Genomic DNA, 5,905 nt, shown 5'->3' with positions numbered 1-5,905 from the left:
TCTTGCTGTCACCAGGCTGGAGTGCAGTGGCGCAATCTCGGCTCACTGCAACCTGCAAGCGATTCTTCCACCTCAGCCTCCCGAGTAGCTGGGACTACAGGCGTGCACCACTATGCCCAGCTAATTTTTGTATTTTTAGTAGAGACGGGGTTTCACCATGTTGACCAGGATGGTGTCGATCTCTTGACCTCGTGATCCACCCGTCTCGGCCTCCCAAAGTGCTGGGATTATAGACGTGAGCCACCGCGCCCGGCCGACTATTTTTTTTATTGTGGTAAAATATAGTAACATTTGCCATTTTAGCCATTTTTAGGTGTACAATTCAGGCGCATTAAGTACATTCATACTCTTATATGTCCATCAACACTATTTATCTCCAGAACTTTTTCATCACTCCAGAAACTGTCCCCATTAACTCCTCTTCCCCTCCCACCCCCAGCCCGTGGCAACCATCATTCCATATTCTGTCTCTGTGAATTTAATTACTCTAGGTACCTCATATAAGTAGAATCATACAGCATTTATCATTTTGTGACTGGATTATTTCACTCAACATGTTTTCAAGGTTCATCCACATTGTAGCATGTGTCAGAATTTCCTTTTTAAGGCTGTATAATATTCCATTGTACACATTGACCACATTTTGTTCATTCATTTGTTGATGGACACGGGTTGTTTTCACATTTTGGCTGTTGTGAATAATGCTGCTATGAACATTAGTGTACAAGTATATGTTTGAGTGAAATTGCTGAATCATATGGTAACATTTTGTTTACTTTTCGAGAGATTGCCAGACTTTTCCATAGCAGTTGAACCATTTTACATTCCCACCAGCAGTGCATAGGAGTTCCAACTTCTCCACATCTTCACCAGCAGTTGGTTACCTTCCGTTTTGTTCTGTTTTGTTTATAGTAGCCATCCCAACGGTATGAAATAATGTTCCATTGTGACTTTAATTTGCGTTTCTCTAATGACTAGTGAGATTGAGCATCTTTTCCTGTTATTGACCATTTGTATATATCTTCACTGGAGAAATGGCTATTCAAGTCCTGTGCCCATTTTTCATTGGATTTTTGTTTTTGTTGTTGAGTTGTAAGAGTTTTCTAGATATTCTGGATATTAATCCTTTATCAGATATATGATTTGCAAGTATTTCTCCACAGGCTGCCTTTTCACTCTGTTGATAGTGTCTTTTGATACACAGAAGTTTCTTGTTTCCATTAAATTAAAATGTCATTAATTTCCAAGTCCAATTTGTCTATGTGTTGGTGGTGATGGGGGTGTTATATCTAAATCATTGCCAAATCCAGTGCTATGAAGTTTTGCCCTATGTTTTCTTCTGAGTTTCATAGTTTTATGTTTAACCCATTTTGAGTCATTTTTATATATGGTGTTAGGTAAGAATCCAACTTGATTCTTTTGCATGTGAATATCCAGATGTCCAGCATGATTTGTTGAAAAGACTATCCTTTCCCTACCTTGGTACCCTTGTTGAAAATCATTTGACCATATATGCAAGAGTTTATTTCCAGGCTCTCTAGTCTGTTCCAATGGTCTGTATGTCTGTCTTTTCTTTCTCAGGAAAGTACAGTGTTCAAACCACACCATCCTGATTACTGTGGCTTTGTTGTAAATTTTGACATCACGAAGTGGGAAGCCGCTAAGTTTGTTATTTTTCAAGATTGTTTTGGCTATTAGCAGTTCCTAGAGACTCCATATGAATTTTAGGATGGGTTTTTCTTTTCTTTTCTTTTTTTTTTAAACTAGAGACAATCTCCCCTGTCACCCAGACTAGAGTTTAGTAGCCTGATCATAGCTCATTGCTGCCTCAAATTCTTGAGCCCAACTGATCCTCCTGCCTCAGCCTGTAAAGTACCTATGACTACAGACATGTGCCACCAAACCCCACTTTTTTTTCTTTTTTTTGTAAAGCTAGGGTCTTGTTATGTTGCCCAGGCTGGTCTTGAACTCCTAGGCCTTGTAAAATATTGGGATTACAGGCATGAACCACTGTACCTGGCCTATGATAGGTTTTTATATTTCTGTTAAAAAAAAAAAACACCGTTGGGATTTTAATAAGATTGCATTGCCTCTGATGATCACTTTGGGTAGTACTGACGTCTTAACAATATTAATTTTCCAACACAGGATGTCCTTCCATTTAATTATGTCTTTAAATGGACACAGTTGAACACAGGATGTCTTTCCATTTAATTATGTCTTCTTTAATTTCTTTCAACAATGTTTAGTAGTTTTCCATGTACAAGCCTTTCACCTCCTTGGTTAATTCCTATGTATTTTATTCTTTTTGATGCTATTTAAATGAAACTGTTAATTTCCTTCACAAAGTGTTCACTGTTAGTACTATATGGAAATGCAACTGATTTCTGTGTGTTGATTTTGTATTTGACAACTTTGCTGAATTTGTTAATTATTCTAACTGATTTTGTAGAATCTCTATAAGATCTTGTCATCTGTGAAAAACGAGAATTTTACTTCCTATCCAATGTGGATGCCTTTTATTTTCTTGTCTAATTGCTGTGGCTAGGACTTTCAGTTGTATCTTGAACAGAATTGACAAAAGCAGCCATCTTTGCCTTGTTCCTGATCTTCAGGGAAGAGCTTTCAGTTGTTCACCACTGAGTGTGATGCTGGCTGTGGGTTTTTCATGTATGGGCTTTATCACATTGAGGAAGTGTCTTTCTGTTCCTTGTTTATTATTTTTATCATGAAAAGGTGTTGCATTTTGTCAAATGCTTTTTCTGTATCAATTGAAATGATCATGTTTCCCCCCTTTTTTCTAATGTGATATATTACATTGATTTTGATGTATATATTTTTTCTTTTTTTTTAATTGAGATAGGGTCTCACTCCATCACCCAGCCTAGAATACACGAACACAGCTCACTGCAGCCTCAACTCCTGGACTCAAGTGATCCTACCCCCTCGGCCTCCCAAGCAGCTGGGACCACAGGTGTGTGCCACCACACTGGCCCTTTCTTATTTTTCTGTAGAGACAGGGTCTCCCTATGTTGCCCAGGCTGGTCTCAAACTCCTGGGCTCAAGCAGTCCTCCCACTTTGACCTCCCAAAGTATTGGGATTATAGGTGTGAGCCACCACAGCCGGCTTCAATGTATATATTTTATAATGATTTTAGGCCACACGTGGTGGCTTATGCCTGTAATAAGCACTTTGGGAGGCCAAGGTAGGAGGATTGCCTGAACCCAGGAGTTTGAGACTAGACTGGACAACATAGTGAGACCCCATCTCTAAAACAAATTTAAAAATTAGCTGGGCATGGTGGCACGCACCTGTGATCCCAGCTACTCAGGACACTGAGGCAGAAGGATTGCTTGAGCCCAGGAGGTTTGGAGCTGCAGTGAGCTATAATCATGCCACTGCACTCCAGCCTGTGCAACAGTGAGACCTTGTCTCAAATTAAAAAAAAAAAAAAGGAACTAAATTCTTTGGTGTCCATCAGAGGCCCCAATGTCATTTCCAGAAAGGAGTCTCCTTCCTGCCCTGCTGGTGAGCTCCACCCTACTGACTCCTTTGGACACCTCCATCTTAGCGAGGACGGGGAGGCGGCTGGGCACCCAAGCCTGGTGACCTGGGGCTATTTGTATTTCAGCCCTTAGAAACCAGTGTTCTTTTTGTGAGTTTCCTTCCATTCTTTTTTTTTTTTAATTAAAAAAAATTTTTTTAGAGACAGGGTCTCTGTTGCCCAGGCTGGTACAATCATAGCTCACTGCAGGCCCAAACTCCTGGGCTCAAGTGATCCTCCTGCCTCGACCTCCTGAGTAGCTGGGACTACAGGCGTGCACCACCATGCCCAGCTAATCTTTCTAATTTTGGTAGACGTGGGACTCACTACATTCTTTTTTTTTTTAATTGAGGTAAGACTTAAGTCTCCGGTTTGAACAACAACAACAAAACTGAGGTAAAATTACTACCATGGAAGGCACGGATCTTTTATATTTTTAAAAAATGTTATCAGGCAGCCTCCCAAAGCAGAGTAGGTTTGGAGACTCCCAGATGCACAGATCTTAATAGCACAGTTTGGTGAGTTTCGTACGTGCAAGTAAGCTATGGAACACTCCATTCCCCGGAAGGTGGCCACAGGCCTGTTCCTCACGGCACCATGCTGATTTCTACTCCATCACTTGATTTTGCTTACTCTGGAACTTCGCACAAATGGAACACTACAGTATAGATTCGAGTCTGGCCTTTTGCAGTCAATACAGTGTGTGCAAGATTCTTTTTTTTTTTTTTTTTTAAAGACCATATTGGTCAGGCTGGTCTTGAACTCCTAACCTCAGGTGATCCGCCCGCCTCAGCCTCCCAAAGTGCTAGGATTACAGGCGTGAGCCACCGCGCCTGGCTGCGTTTGCGAGATTCATCAGTGTTGTGGTCACGGGTATCTGATTTATTTTTTGTTTTTGTTTTTCTTAAACACAGTATGATAGTAAATCTCATTTGTTGGGCCGGGCACGGTGGCTCAAGCCTGTAATCCCAGCACTTTGGGAGGCCGAGGCGGGTGGATCACGAGGTCAAGAGATCGAGACCATCCTGGTCAACATGGTGAAACCCCATCTCTACTAAAACTACGAAAAATTAGCTGGGCATGGTGGCGCGTGCCTGTAATCCCAGCTACTCAGGAGGCTGAGGCAGGAGAATTGCCTGAACCCAGGAGGCGGAGGTTGCGGTGAGCTGAGATCGCGCCATTGCACTCCAGCCTGGGTAACAAGAGCGAAACTCCGTCTCAAAAAAAAAAAAAAAAAAAAAAAAAAAATCTCACTTGTTCTGAGTGCTGTGTGGCATCCCATCACATGACCACAGCTTGTTCATTTTCTCTGTCTGTCTCTTTAAGTTTTTGTAGAGATGGGGGGTCTTGCTTATTGTCAAGGCCAGTCTCAAAATCCTGGCCTCAAGTGATTTGCCTGCCTCAGCCTCCCAAAGTACTGGGATTACAAGTGTGAGCCACCATGGCTGGCCCCCATTCTGTTATCGATGGACATTCTTGTGGTTTCTGGTTTGGAGCTATTATGAATAAAGCTGCTCTGAGCGTTCTTGAACAGTTCTTTTTGTGCACCTAAGGTTTCATTACTTCTGGGTAAATATCTAAGAGTGGACTTGCTGGATCATAGGGTAGGTGCATATATTTAACTTTATTTACTTATTTTATTTATTTGGAAACAGAGTCTCTCTGTAGCCCAGGCTGGAGTGCAGTGGCGTCATCTCGGCTCACTGCAACCTCTGCCTCTCGGGTTCAAGCAATTCTCCTGCCCCAGACTCCCAAAGAGCTGGGATTACAGGCATCTGCCACCACGCCCAGCTAATTTTTGTATTTTTAGTAGAGCTGGAGGTTTCACCATGTTGGCCAGGCAGGTGTTAAACTCCTGACCTCAAAGCAATCCACCAGCCTTGGCCTCCCAAAGTGCTGGGATTACAGACATGAGCCACTGCGCCCAGCCAATATCTTTAACATTATAAGAAACTGCCAAGAGCTTCACAGTAGCTGAAATTCTCATCTTTCCTGCAGCATGGTATGAGCATTCCAGCTGTCAGTTATTCCACGTCCTCACCACACGTCTTCTAAACTTCAATCATTCTGGCAGGAATGGAATGGTATCTTATTGTAGTTTTGATTTGCATTTCCCTGGTAACCAATGATGTCCATGATTTTATGTGGTTGTTTCCCACCTTTCATTAATTTGCAAGAAGTTTTTGGGTGTTTTTGTTTTGTTTTGAGACAGAGTCTCGCTCTGTCTCCCAGGCTACAGTGCAGGGGTGTGATCTTGGGTCACTGCAACGTCCGCCTCCCAGGTTCAGGTGATTCTTGTGCCTTAGCCTCCAGAGCAGCTGGGATTACAGGTGTGCACCACCACACCTGGCTAATTTTTT

Source organism: Cebus imitator, unplaced genomic scaffold (assembly GCF_001604975.1).
Source record: "Cebus imitator isolate Cc_AM_T3 unplaced genomic scaffold, Cebus_imitator-1.0 Scaffold461, whole genome shotgun sequence".
Classification (NCBI taxonomy): Eukaryota; Metazoa; Chordata; class Mammalia; order Primates; family Cebidae; genus Cebus; species Cebus imitator.
The sequence above is the reverse complement of the archived record's forward strand: the minus strand, read 5'-3'. Positions refer to the sequence as shown.